The sequence below is a fragment of the Triticum dicoccoides genome, chromosome 5B (genome assembly GCF_002162155.2).
Source record: "Triticum dicoccoides isolate Atlit2015 ecotype Zavitan chromosome 5B, WEW_v2.0, whole genome shotgun sequence".
NCBI lineage: Eukaryota > Viridiplantae > Streptophyta > Magnoliopsida > Poales > Poaceae > Triticum > Triticum dicoccoides.
The window spans coordinates 292,888,239-292,903,462 of record NC_041389.1 but is presented as its reverse complement, the minus strand read 5'-3'; the positions used below and the strand labels follow the sequence as shown (position 1 = coordinate 292,903,462).

At 47.3% G+C, this 15,224-nt stretch overlaps 1 long non-coding RNA gene across 1 annotated transcript; it reads left to right on the top strand.

Annotated features, from left to right (window-relative positions):
* Positions 1-8,779: 8,779 nt before the first annotated feature.
* LOC119308516 lies at positions 8,780-14,931 on the top strand. The gene is made up of 6 exons (XR_005150152.1): positions 8,780-8,907; positions 9,002-9,060; positions 9,157-9,232; positions 11,542-11,610; positions 11,698-12,754; positions 14,472-14,931. It is a non-coding gene; the product is annotated as an uncharacterized LOC119308516 (long non-coding RNA).
* The last annotated feature ends 293 nt before the right edge of the window (positions 14,932-15,224 follow it).

Sequence of the window (15,224 nt, the reverse complement as noted above, 5' to 3'; positions counted from 1 at the left end):
CCTTTTTGTCGCCATTGTCCTCCTTAGGCGTGTCCACCATGTATATATCATATGATGAGGTGGCCGTCCAGCGCCCCGTGGGTGGTGGTTCCAAATCGTCCCCTGCACCGACGTCCACACCGTCGGTGTCGTCGGAGTCGAAGTCAAGCATGTCTGTTATGTCATCAACAGTGGCTATGAAGTGGGTGGTGGGTGGGCAACTAATTTCTTCATCGCCTGCTTCCCACTCGAGCCAGACATAGTTCGGCCAAGAGTCTCCTGACAAAGAGAGAGACTTTAATGAATTCAGCATGTCGCCAGAAGGCGAGTGCTGGAAGATATCCGCGGCGGTGAACTCCATTACCGGAGCCCAACCAGATTCGGCAAGCTCGGGGATGCGCGGTCTGGAACCTACAGCCGGATACAAGTCCGGGGGTCCAGTGACATAGACTTCCTTGGGGATGGAGTCCGTGTTCGGCTCTACCGCCGATGAGTATGCGGCCTCCGGGGCTAGGGGTGGGCATATAAACCGATGACCGAAGTACCGAACCAAACTAACCGTGACCGAACCCGAAGTCACTGAAACCGAATTCTTCAGTCATAAATTTGGTCAGCTAATCTGAAAAACCGAACTCTCTTCGGTCAATCCGGGTGTACGTATCGAGTAACCAAATACACCGAAGTACCGAAGAAATTGATGGACTCGAGAGAAACCTACGTAGTCATAGGCCCATAGCTCGCAGCCCACAACCCAACTACTCGGCCTCGAGAGCGATAAATCCTTCTCCCAATCCCTGTCGCATCCGCATCGGCACCTCGACCGCATCCCTAGCCGCCGCCCGCTACTCTGTTGACCGCCGCAACAACTAACCATATCCATCTCTCTCTCTCACTCCTCACCTGCTGCCGCTGCCGCGGGTGGCGATGGAGACCTCCCTGCCCTGCGGCTGCGCGGCGCCGACTCCACCTCCGGCCAGTAGCTCGGCCTTCGCATCCACGCCAAGCAGAAGGTGCCCCTCGCCTACAACACACTCATACAGCTCGCAATCTTGCCACCCCATGTCTTCTACTTCTACTGATCCCGGTGGCCGGCGGCGCGGTCCACTTACCCTCCTATCCATCCGACGGTAGTGCTCCGGCTCGTGGAGATGGAAGATGACCGGCCAGGCAGCGACCGTCTCTTATGCTCAAGCCCGATGCACAGATCCAAGTTGGAAATCTTGGTATGTGATGGAATAAAGAAGGGAGTGGGTAGGCGCATGGATCTGGGGCTCTAAATTTCAACAGCGAGGGTGGAGAGGGATGAGGTGATGGATGAATTACAGCTTGTAATTAGTGTGTATTTTTGCTATAATTGATCTTGATCGATGTCATATGGCCTGGATGTCTGAATCTCTGTTGCATGCTTGGTTTTCCTTTTGTCACTTACCCTCAAGACTGATTCTGTTTTGTTTTGGAGACCGAAGTTGGTCTTGCAAAACATTGGTGTTGTTCGGTCTTGACCGAGACCCGAACCAAAGTGTACGCGCACCGTTTTGTCGGTTAGTGCTTATTTAGGAAACCGATCGGTCAGCACAATCTAAAAACCGATTTTTGTGGAAACCCGAAGCACCGAACCGATCGGTTCGGGGGAACTGAAAGCCCAGGCCTATCCGGGGCGGGGTCCATCCACCCGTCCTCGGACGACGCGATCTGCCCCGAATTTAGGTCCGGAGCTCTTGTGGGTGCGATAACCCGAGTATTGTCTGACAGCAGGTTTAAGCCGTGCTCGTCGTGACTGTTCAGCGCTCCTGGCGTAGGCCCAAATCCATCGAAGATCAAGTCTCCGCGGATATTGGTCGTGTAGTTCAAGTTTCCGAACCTGACCTGATGGCCAAGGTCGTAGCTGTCGGTCTGCTCCAGATGGCCAAGCGAATTGGCCCGTAGTGCGAAGCCGCCGAACATGAAGATCTGTCCGGGAAGAAAAGTCTCACCCTGGACCGCGTTGTTGATGATTGAAGGAGCCATCGAGCCTTGCAGCGACGACACAGAGGAACTCTTAATGAAAGCACCAATGTCGGTGTCAAAACCGGCGGATCTCGGGTAGGGGGTCCCGATCTATGTGTCTAAGGCTAATGGTAACAGGAGGCAGGGGACACGATGTTTTACCCAGGTTCGGGCCCTCTCGATGGAGGTAAAACCCTACTTCCTACTTGATTGATCTTGATGATATGAGTATTACAAGAGTTGATCTACCACGAGATTGTAGAGGCTAAACCCTAGGAGCCAGCCTATGATTCTGATTGTTCTTGTCCTACGGACTAAACCCTCTGGTTTATATAGACACCGGAGGAGGCTAGGGTTAGACAGAGTCGGTTACAAAGAAGGAGATCTAACATCCGGATCGCCAAGCTTGTCTTCCACGCAAAGGAGAGTCCCATCCGGACACGGGACACAGTCTTGAGTCTTGTATCTTCATGACCCAACAGTCCGGCCAAAGTATATAGTCCGGCTGTCCGGATACCCCCTAATCCAGGACTCCCTCAGTGGGTCGGCTTGTTCTTCAGGCAGCAGAGCCGGATAGTAGATCCGCTCTGCCTTCTCCGTCTAGGCCTGGGAGAATCGTCGGGGAAATATTAGGTGTTTTCCCCAGGGTATACAAATAGAGGATACACCTTGAAAACATATAAAGACTCACCAAACTTGCGGGGCGGGACACTTTGTGCCCGCGATCCTCGGCGGTGTCCGGCCACGACTTGCCAGGCTTGAATAGCAACTTCCAAATGTCTTCGTGCATCGTGCCGAAGAACTCTAGCAAGGTTTGGTGCTTGGCCGGATCAAACTCCCATATATGGCAAGTCCAGCATTGGCAAGGAAGGATCCGGCAAACTAGCATCACCTGGACCACATCGACAAGTTTGATATTCTTGTCCTCCATGCTCTTGATACGTGCTTGGAGTGCCGTCAGCCCGTCGGACGAAGGCCAGTCTAGGCCCTTTTCGGGGCAGGACATGAGCCGCAGTGGGGCTCCGGATCAGAATTCAGGGGTGGCGGCCCATTTGGCGCCACGTGGCTCGGTAATATAGAACCATTGTTGTTGTCAACCTTTGATGGACTAGTTGAATTTACCCAATGGCCATTTGACGTTGGGCATCTTTCTCACCATGGCTCCTCGGCACTCGGCGTGTTCGCCATCGACCACCTTGGGCTTCACGTTGAAAATCTTTAGCCACAACCCGAAGTGTGGCGAGATGCGGAGGAAGGCTTCGCACACGACGATGAATGTCGAGATGTTAAGGAAGGAATTGGGGGATAGATCATGGAAATCTATCCCGTAATAATACATAAGGCCGCGAACAAATGGGTGGAGGGGAAACCCTAGCCCGCGGACGAAGTGAGGGAGGAATACAACCCTCTCATGGGGTTCTGGAGTAGGGACGATCTGTCCCGCCTCTGGGAGACGGTGTGCGATCTTCTTGGCCAGGTATTCATCCTCTCGGAGTTTCTTGATATCCTTCTCCTGAAAGGAGGAGGCCATCCACTTGCCTTGCGCTCTGGATCTAGACATGATTGGAGTGCTTTTTGGGCGGAAGTGATGGGTGCTTGGGCGCTGGAGCTCGAGAATGGATGATCAGAGGAAGGAGAAGGCGTGAGTGAAAGAGGGGAATCCTTATCCCTTTATAAAGGCAGTAAAAATCGTGCGCCTCCCCACTCGCCCTAAAACTCGATTATTTCCCAAGCGCCGTGCTGATGGCATGGTGAGGTTACCCATGCCCGCGTTGATGAGAATCCCGTGATAAGGGACACGATCTCTGCTTTGACAAGACGTGCCAATAAAAATGTGCCTCAAAATACGGAGGGGCAAGATAAAAACGGTTCGAATAAAGACTGGGCCGTAGCGTGATGTCACGCTATGAGTTGTCAGCTGATTGGACTCGTGGGATATTATACTCTCTACAGTGGTATGTGGAATTTGTTTTGTAGAGCCGGACACGATTCTTATGTTCAAGATCTACTTTGAAGTGTTCGGAGAAGGAACTCGCCTTGCAATGCCGAAGACAATCTACGCGCCGGACTCATCGTCATTGAAGCCTGGTTCAGGGGCTACTGAGGGAGTCCGGGATTAAGGGGTCCTCGGACAGCCGGACTATATGTGTATGCCAGACTGTTGGACTGTGAAGATACAAGATAGAAGACTTCGTCTCGTGTCCGGATGGGACTCTCCTTTGCATGGAAGGCAATCTTGGCAGTTAGGATATTAAGATTCCTTTCTCTGTAACCGACCCTGTGTAACCTTAGCCCCCTCCGGTGTCTATATAAACTGGAGGGTTTAGTCCGTAGGACAACAACAATTATAACCATAGGCTAGCTTCTAGGGTTAGCCTCTACGATCTCGTGGTGGATCTACTCTTGTAATACTCATATCATCAAGATCAATCAAGTAGGAAGTAGGGTATTACCTCCATCGAGAGGGCCCAAACCTGGGTAAACATTATGTCCCCCGCCTGCTGTTACCATTAGCCTTAGACGCACAGTTCGGGACCCCCTACCCGAGATCCGCCGGTTTTGACACCGACACCCCGCTCTGCTGGTCACAATAGTACATGTCCTCTTGATGCTGCCGCGGCTCCACGTGGTGGAGCGGTTCTTGTTGGTGGTCGTGTTGGTCGCCGTTGTGGCCGCCGTGGTGTCGGCGCTTGTGGGAGCGGGAGGTGAGCAGGATGGTGCCGCGTGATGACGAGGTTGACGATGAGGAAGAGCGTGGCCAGCGTGATGAAGCCATCATGGAGGGGACCAGCTTGGGGGCTTCGGCCAGGTGCGGTTGGAGTTGGAGTTAGGGGAGTCGACGAGGTGGTGTGGTGCGGTGGAGTCTTACAAGTACTTGCCAGTGAGGTAGACGACAAGCAATGCTGAATCCGATGGTGGTCGTGGTACCGAGTCTGATGACGATGGGCGAACTAGTTGTTGGTGTCGTCGTCATCGTCCACCGCAGTCGCCCGTGGCGCTGGTGGCCACGCTGTCCGCAACATAGTACAAGGTGTCGAGGCAGAGCGCGTTCGACGGTGGACGCGACGAACTAGTCCGACAGGGGCGCGACGAACTAGTCCGACAGGGGCGCGACGAACTAGTCTTAGTAATTGTGTGTCAAATGTGTGTTATACATAGATGTTAATTCTTAATCATATCACATGCATACAACCAAACACCATTTAGTTGTGTGTGTCGAGCCAATGCAGGACACACCAAACACCATGCCAAAATTGATCCACTAATGCAGGTAGCCTCGATGCGGCCAACCAAACTAAGTACATATGTTGATATTTTTGCTTGTTTTTACTCAGCCACGCTAAATTGGGACAAGTATGTAATTAGTGGCGGAGCTACAACAAGGCCAAAAGGGCCCTGACCCACCCATCTTATGTGATTCTTTTCAAGGTATATCTATTTTTGGACCACGAGACACAAGACCAATAGATGTTTCTATAAGCCGGCCCGCCCAGTTATTTGAGACAAGCTCTGCCACTGTATGCAATGCGGGCACTTTCAGAGATTTCAACCAAACGCGCCCTTAGGGCGTGTTTGGTTGACGTTTGCTACAGGGCCTGCATCGCATACACTTCTCAAACCAGCCTGGTTGAGCAAAAACAGGCCCTAATACGCCATCTGCCAGTTGTTTGGTTGCCTGCATCTAGTGTCCCTTCATTAGCTAATACCCAAGTGCACTTTGTTTGTTTGCCTGCATTGGCCCGAGAGGCACATGAACATGGCGTTTGGTTGCATACAGCGTACATGTTGTGCTTACCTTGTATCCTAGTTGGTGAGCTTACCCACACCTAGCACACCAACGCCACATCATAGCAATGGCGATGAATTGGGCGAAGATGATGAAGTTCTTCAGCTTCAGCCCAAACTGACGATCCACCTTGACACCTCCAACCTTGCGACTGTCAACAGTGCTGCTGTGCTTTCGCACCCACTCGGAGTAAGCTTGTTTTGCTGCCTGCCTAGTCTTGAACCCTCTATGGGTGTTGTTGCTATACGATGCCACTTGTGCACTGGCTTCTTCCCATGAACTATAAACCCCTGGGACCTTACCGATGAATAGGGCATACCACTTGCCCTAGCAATGCACGAGAACAAGAGTTGAAGCATCAAATCAATGGAGCACACAAGTAGCAAGTAAAGTAGCATACAAACAACAATGGAGCAGAAGAGAAATAAAGCATGCATGATCATACAGCATAGCAAGTTCTTCCTAGCACTACCTTGGTGTTAACCTACCCACATCCAAAAGAGGGTGTCGTCCTACCACCGCAAGTTCACCATCAGCATGAGGGGTTAGTATATACCACCTAACCAAAATATACAGACCGTCAAATAGTTTTTGAGCCCTAGCTACACACAATGTACATCGTCATCGTCATCGTTGTCGTCGCCACCGCCATCGCCGTCGGGGATCATGCACGCTCACAGGTAGCACTGCTCTAGTAGTAGTGCTTGCCCAACTAGCTCTTGAGCCACAACACCCCGTGAGCATCGGCCATGGCAACGAACCCAACACCCTGGGCCTTGTTGTCAAGCAGGTGGCTGAGAGCTGCCATGAGAGCCTCGTCACTGAAGCCACCCTGGTTCATGACAGCGCCATACAGGTCAGGGTGGACGTCGAGGGGCTTGCACTCCCTGATGGCTGTTGCCACCTCCTTCGCCGCCTCAGTCATGCTTCAGAAGACATTGATCTCCTCCTCCACCAGGCCTCCTATCTTCCTCTTCCTATCATGGACGGGGTCAAGTGGCTTGTCGAAGGGCTTCGCAGCGGGCTTGTCAGGGCCATCGAGGACCTCGACGTCCGGGGTCCCAGGGAAGTCTGGCATGGGTGAACCAAGAGGCTCCCCCGAGCCCATGGCATGCTTCCCAGTTGCCAGCCCGAAGGAGAAGATGTGCTGCGTCTGGTTGTAGTTCTGTATGGGTGTGTTGAGGAACTCAACGTCCCTTGGGTGGTCCTAAGAATGAAACCCAAGTGTTGTTAGTTGCGATTAGGAGTAGGCAATGGTGGACAGTATGAAAAGGAAGAGGGTTGTGAGCTGACCGCGACATGGCCGGCGTAGTGCTCTGCCTCCAGAACTATGGAGCAAGTGTTCTCATCCCATGAGGACCGCTAAGGTCTCTCAGCATGGACACTTGGATCCATTGACTTCTCCACTTCCTCAGGTGGTTGTACACCTGGGTGGCAGACACCTCTTGCCCACAGAACTCGAACACCTGCTTCGCAATGGTGTTCAAGTGCACATCCTTGAAGCCCTTGTCAGTCCTAACTCCACTAAAGATAAGCTCACACATCTTGTTTAGCACGAACGTGGACATGAAACGGCTGCCACTTCATGTTGTTCGACCTACCATCCTTCTTTGCCTTTGCTGCTGCTAGCTTGAGTGCAGCGGCAGCAGCAGTAGTTAGCTCAACGAGCACTACTGGTACATAGAGGGAGTCAGAGGCGAACACCTCTGAATCAAGTGCCATCTGGGACATAGGCTGCGAGTCCTCGACAAACGATGGAGCAAACTGGCTGTCGGACACGACAAGGGCCTGACTAAGATTTTGCGTCTGCATGGTCATGTCCTACAATCGTAGCGCGCATTGACAATAAGCATAGCACACAACATACCGGACAATCGATGAAAGCAGAAGCATACATGTACATGGTTCATCAGTATCATAGTAAGCACATGCTTCATCGCTATCATACCAAGCAGACCGGACAATCTATGAGCAGGAACATACAACTACAACAAACAACATGCTACAAATGGACAACCAATAGCTACAAATCACAGATCTAAGCATGATTCAACACGAGCACAAGATTCAACTTCAAACTCTACTACTAATCTAGCCTACTACATGCTTGAACATCAGCCCTACCACAAATTGCAACCGCAGCATAGCAATCAACCATAGCAGCTCACAGATCAGACCACTAATCAACCATGCATCTAGATCAAACCCTAGTTGCAGCTCAGATCTAGCTAGAAGGAACACAGAGAAAGGGGATTGAACTCACAGAGGCCATGGCTGCAGCTTGAGGACGAGGGGGGACGGTCGTGGAAGATCAACGCCGGCCGGTGAAGGCCCGCTGACGCCGTGGACCGCCGACCGATGAGGATGCGCCGCTTACCTGCTCGTCGGTGTCAATGCCGTCGGTGGGAAAGCTCAAACGGAGGGAGAATGGTGGCGGGAGTTGGGGAGGTGCGGGAGGGGCTAAATAAGGGTGGACTCGGCGGGAGGTGAGCCGAAATCCTCCCGCCGATTTTTCGGCGACGCGGGCGAGCTCGCGCCATCTCTCCTGCTCGCACGAGGGAAGAAGCGCGTCGCCCTTCCCTGCCTCGCACGAGCCAGGCTCGCGAGCTACTGCCGATTCGGGCGTTTTCCCTGGGCCTGGCCTGGACGTGCTTTAAGTCCCGTGCGATGCGGGCCGCACTGTGAAAGCAGGCAACCAAACGGGCCACTTTCTTCCCGCGTAGGCCAGGCTAGGCCTAATGCGGGCAACCAAATACGCCCTTAGTGTAATAATACTCTTACATCCAAGCAGTAAAGATCTGGAATGAATGAGCTCCTCACAACGATCAGACACTCTACACTCCAAAAAAAAACGATCAGACACTCTGGACCGTCCAGTCGAAATTTCTGTGCAATCTTGGCCGTTGAATCTCGGACCAGATGGATGTGAGCCGCTGGATATTCACCGTTATATAATATCAACTGCATCAAAATGTAAATTCCGCCCCCACCGGGGCATTTTTGTCATTTCACTTTTCTGGTCGGGAGGCGATAGACCTGCGCGACTGCGCCGGCATCCTGCCCTCTCTCCTCACTCCCCCCTCCCGCGAACCCTAGCTGCTCTGTGCCGCCGCCGCCGCTCTCCGGATCTGTAGCTCCGTTTTCGCTAGCCTCTGGTGCGCCGCCCCGCTCTCTCTCTCTCTCCCGTCTGTGCTTCCTCTTCTCCCGGTCGTTGCTACTGGCTTGGCTGACATCGTGCTTGTGCTGCAGTTGGTTCCGGATCTGACCGCTCGCCGTCCGTCGTTGCCACCGCGGCCGCCATAGGAAAGGTTCGTTTTCCTTCCTTTTCTTAGCCCTTCCAGTTTTCCTGCGCGATGTGCGCTTGTTCGTGGCTCACAACGTGTTTGTTCTTTTCGGCTGAACAGGGGGTGGCTAGAGTTTGGTGCTACTGTCTGTTCCTAGTTCGGCCGTGGTCGTCTTTCTCCTGCATTTCAGTTTCAGGTGCGGATCCTGACCATCCACTTGATTTATAAATGTTTGATTATATACTTTCATATGTATGATTGGCTGCTTGTTAGATTGGTGATTATGTGACTTGATGGAAGACGTTTGATTTCTAAATGTTTGACTGTCTGCTTTTATATGTATGTCTGGCTGCTTGTTAGATTGGTGATTGTCTGCTTTCAACCGGGTTAGTGTATCGATATTCATGTCTGGCTGTATAAGCATGATTTGGTAGGAGATGGTTTATTTTCTCCATGGGAATACTACCTGCTAGCATATACATTTAATTTGATTATTCTAACAGGATGCAACGCTATATTGATAGCACAGCAGGTACCTTCTGAAGTATTGGACTGTCAGTGTTCGCCTTGCATAGTTGGATGCTTTGGGTGTATAGCTTAGAATCAAACTGAACCGTGATGATTTTAAGATGATGGTTGGGTATTCACATGTAAAACGATCACGGCTAAAAACACTAAGTAAATGTACATCTGTTTTATATGTTCAGACTTAGGACGACAATCAAACTCAATTCTGATGATTTTAAGATGATGGTTGGGTATTCACATGATAGATCATAACAGCTAATAAAACTAAGTAAATGTACAGCTGTTGTATATGTTCAGATTTAGGACGACAAATGCAGAACGTCTGTAGATTGGATGATGGCTATGAGGTGTTTGCACTTGGGTACTGTTGTTTTATGGCAGGTAATAGTGATACGTTCTAAAATCAAGCAGTTCTTTTAGCTGTGGGTGTGATTTATAATGTATCAATCTATCCATGCGAGATAGGTTGTACAACATTCATAGTTGGTGTTGTCCTGCACATGACTAAGTGTTGATGTATTCAATGCAAAGGTTCTGATAAAATGTAATCTTGCTTGGTTTGCTGTTGTTTTGGGGTCTCAAGCTCCTCTTCCTTTCTGTTCACAATTTCGCCTTCGTCTCAGGTGATTTCTTCTGCCTATTTTTATGTTGTTCTTCTTACTGCCTGAGCCTTTGCCAGGTCTGTTCCCTGTACCTACGCATGCTGATCCGTGGTGTGGTTTATTTTTGGGCACTGCCTTCTAGCTTATCACATCTAATCTTTGTTTGTGGGGTACTCTCTTTCTTTTTTGTGTCGGTGGGCTTATTTTAGGTTATATTTTTTGAGTATATCCATGATATTACGTCCGGAAAAGCCTTTGGAAAAGTAAAGGCTAGTACTGCATTTTGCTGTTCTCATCACCTTTGCTGTTCTTACTACACATTTGTGTGGTATTTGCTGCATGCTGATGCTGGACTGTTTAATCTCGTTTTGTGTGTTTGTAGTTTTGAACTGGGGTTAGTTCAAAACTGCGACACTTATAATGGATTGGCGATAGTAGTAATTCTGGGACAACACTGGTGGCCTGATGGATGATCCTTGCATGCCATATAGATGTATCTTCAAAATTATTATAATAAGGATCTTGCCTCGTTTCTTACTAATGTTTAATCTTCTTCTTTGTCACAATTTAGTTTTTGTTTGTAGCATGGTACAGATCATGGTCCTCCTGGTTGTACTCCCTCCGTTCCGAATTACTTGTCGCAGGTATGGATGTATCTAGATGTATTTTAGTTCTAGATACATCCATTTCTGCGACGAGTAATTTGGAACGGAGGGAGTAGTAGATAGTGTAGTATTCCCTCTGTAAAGAAATATAGGAGTGTTTAGATCACTAAAGTAGTGATCTAAACACTCTTATATTTCTTTAGAGGGAGTAGTATTATAATAATGATGACTGTTGTCTGCTACTCCCTCTGTTCATAAATAAAAGATGTTCTAAGTTTTTTGTGAATCAATGTATATATACACGTTTTAGTGTGTTTGTTCACTTATTTCAGTCCGTATGTAATCCATATTGAAATATCCAAAACATCTTATATTTGTGAACGGTGGAAGTAAGATTTAGTCTTTGCTGTGATTTTATCTCTCGTTCTCCTGGAATATAGCATGATTATTCTTTTTATTTGTCCATTCTTAAGATACCCTATGAGCAGATTTTTGCTGTAATTAGTCTTGTTCTCCTGGAATGTTGCATGATTAGTCTTTGCTGTGATTATTCCTTTTTGCTTGGCCTACTTAAGATACTATATGAGCAGATTTTGTTTTGTCCATTATCACTTTTGTTCAATGATGAATAGTGACTGCAATCTATAGAAGTTTATTCTTTTCATGGTTCTGTTATTCTTGTAAATGCAATACTCCATTTTAGTGATCTTTCTGCATTCATAAACTGTTTGCTGTGATCCTTGTCTGACGTCTTCCTCTCCTTTTTGCAGCAATCTAACATCTTAGAAATCTCAAAATGGCATCCAAGTATCCTATGTTTACTGCTGACCATACAGGAGGTAATAAGTCCATCAAATGTTACATTCTTCAATTTGTTTCCTGCACATGTATTCTGTAATGATATGTTATTTGTTATATTTTTGTAGCTGCATCATCATCGTTGGTTTACGAAAAGTATGAGAGCACTGAAGGCAATGTTTTCAAGGATGATGCAATTGACGTGAAGAGTTACATACAGATAAGGCATGCGGTTGCTATGGCGCCTAACAGTGCAGAGGCGGAGGGTAAAATGGAGATTCCAGGTGAAATTGTTAACAGTAAGAGTGTAAGACCTACAGGACTGCTACAGAAACTGGGAAGAAAATTGGTAGAACAATTCTCAAAGGAATGCGGAAGAGTGAGCTTGCTGGTCTGTGTTACACTGATTTCAGCATTGCAGACGTTTTTGTCAGTACATCTGGAAAGGCCAAGCTGAAAGGAGTCCGGCGCATCAAGTTTTGTATGACGCAGCAATTTAACAACTATGGCGCAGTGTGTGCAATCATGACGGAGCTATTTACACTGAATGGGCAGATCCCAGCGGAAATTCAACGTCTGATTAATCTCATGCGAACAAGGTTTGACTTGAGATTCATGTATCATCTTCACGGATCTTTAGTGCCCATTGCTCGTTCTACTCTTTTGTACAAAACACTATATGAGCAGCTAGAGATATCCACTATGGACAAAGCAAGAAAGGACGTGATTCTTTTGGGTCTCCCTCTCTTGTCTCAGTGGAAGGGGCTCGTAGCCACGAACTGGCTACTGAAGTGCACATTTGACCACAAGCAGAAAGAGTACAATGATGGTTTGGGCAGATATACACGTCCCCCCCTCCCTCTACAAGCAACTGCAAGGCAGAAACTTGATAGAAAGCTGCTGGAGGCCCAGGACTTCCTCGACTATCTCCGAAACAGAGGAGCGCACCGGATGGAATATCTAGGACATTTCTATACACGGTCTCGGAAGAAGTACACGGCTGATGGCTCGGACAGGGCTTGTGAGGTTCGTTTCGCGGAAGTAACATGTTACTTGCAGGAACAACTGTCTGACCAGATCCAGCAGATGAACACCAGCGAAATTGTTTGATTGATTGTGTGAGCAGTGTGAAACATGGAAACAGCTAACAATGCTGAGGCTTCATATCCAGAGAACTGTCTTGGGGTAATTTACAAGACAGCCCGCTCCTGTTAATGGTGCTATTTTTTGTTCAGCAATGTTGCTTGCTCATTTGCACACTCAGATCAATGTTTTCCATGTGTGTTTGCTTGGAGTAGTTTGTTCCATGTGCATAATACCATGAGTAAGTTAGTGCATTAGCTTTGGAGTAGACTAGTACAACTTGGAGGCACAAATGTTCATCCTTTCTAGGATTCTCAGGTTATAGGGAGTTCTTCTTGCAAGATAGGTAGGATAGTGAAGTAATTATGGTCAAAATGACAAGGATGGGAGGCTATCGTTCCAATACTTAAGTCTGTTTTAGAAGTTAAGATCACAAGTTCTGTTAGCTGTAGACTATACATTATATATAGGGGTCCCTTATATATATGCTGGTATAAGAGATATGACACACTTGATACTTCCCTAATTCCTGCTGTATAGTCTCCAGTCTATCCATATGTTCATTATCCTATACTGTCGTTGTATTGTACATTCTGAAACTTTCCAAGTTACAACTTCTGAATTATTCTTACACATTAACTTCCGAGTATGCTCTGAATGAATTTTTGGCGTCCTGTATTACAGTCCCTTCATGTGACTTTCCCGCAAAAAAAAAGAACCTGTTATATTTTGGGAGTTTTGCTTTGGTACCCCCAACCCTTTTTTTTATTCAACATTGTTGTTGTTGCTAAATGTGCATACCGTGCATGACTCCGCCACGTCACGAGCTTGTTCCAGCTCGTGCGTCGTCGGGTGTGCTTCCATTCGGGCACCCCCAACCCACACACACACAAAAAGTTCACATGAATCTTAAAGTTATTTAAAAAGGCAATCGCCATATTAGTTTGGTACACACTACGTGGTAGGTAATTTTGGCACTAGGGATAACAGAATTTTTATCTCGTTAACTAGGTTACTTATGGATTGTAATGTTTCTTTTGACACGGCAGTTTTGTACATTGCGTTTTAACGTCTGCTCACTCTGGTTGGCTTGCTCATTTTGATTTGTTATAAAACAGCTTTTAGGTTGCCTTCAGATTTCCAAAATGCAGGTTGTTTTATATGCTGGAGGTTTCAGTGAGCTACTTTTGTAGGCCTGTTGCAAGTTTGCGACTGGATCTTTTAACTTCTGTTTATGAATTTTATACCTGGAAAGTCAGCATATTTTTTTCTCTCTCTTGAGATATTTGTCTTGTGGAACTGGGTTGAGAGACGGTCCTTATTATTCACATGAAATTCCTAGTTGCCACGTCCGATGTCACCTTTACATTATCTCATCTTTACAATTGATAAGGATACAATCTTGACTGTATTTTCTGGCATTTGGCCATTTAGAAGATCAAAGAAATCTAGAAAGAATATTATAACATGCATATATGATTATATGTGTCGTTCACTCTGATCAGTTAAGTACCTTGTAACCCTCGCTTCATGGGACCAATTGATGATTTTGTTTGGAGACTTATATTCAGTTTTTTCTTTTCATAATACAGTGATTGTCAGTTTGTCTGAATCGGTGCAATCTTTTTGACAGCTCATAATACAGCAAAGCGAAAAATTTTCAGAATTTTAAAACAGTAAATAGTATACACGTGAGCTTGATGTTGTGGTTACGAGTCGGTTTGATCTTTTACTACTTGCTCAGCTTGTTTCTTTGTGAATTATATTTCTTTCAGTGCAAATTTGGTTAGCTGATACCACTGTCATTTCTATGATTCAGGCCGTGTGGTGACTTGTCAGGAATTGGGCGCATCTTCGTGTGAACTCAACTCTTCATTTCTGGGTCACTGCTTACCTACTGCACTGCCATCTCGAAGCTCAGATTACCTTTGCTTTGGATGAGACTTTATCTAACGTTTGATGCTATATTTCCAAGTGTCATTTGGATTTGGTGATATTCAGCGAAGCGAACTGTTAAAATTGTGCTTACTTTGGATGACCTATCATTTTGGTCGTATTCAGTAGTATTCGTCGCATTTGTACTTTCACCTTGTTCTGTCTTGCCTCGGTAATTTGCAGGTCCTACCACTGATCGATCGTTGAACATCTGATTTGGTTATTTATCGCATTAAGCCAATCTTCTGCAGACAATTGGGTACACATAATGTTCAAATTGTAAACCACCTGTGTAGGTTCAAATTGGAGACTGTTTGTAGCATGAAACTGTTTTCTTTTTGTTCCTTTTTCTGCCTAGTTTAAACTGAAGGACGTTATCTTGTTTTGGTTCATGTTTGGCATACTACAAGCTAGCTTCACTGGATCTTCTGAAAATGAAAGGTGAATAAATGTGGAAAGTGGCGTGCCATATGGTCTTGATCGGCATAATAATGTTGGCAGATCATTCTAGCAGTCGTCATATGGGTTGGGGTTGCCATAATTTATGAAGAGCGCTCTAAATCTAGCCCACCCAGATTGCATCCTACAGGCCATATTGACGGATACCTCGGATCATTGCCCGTTGCACCTCTTTATG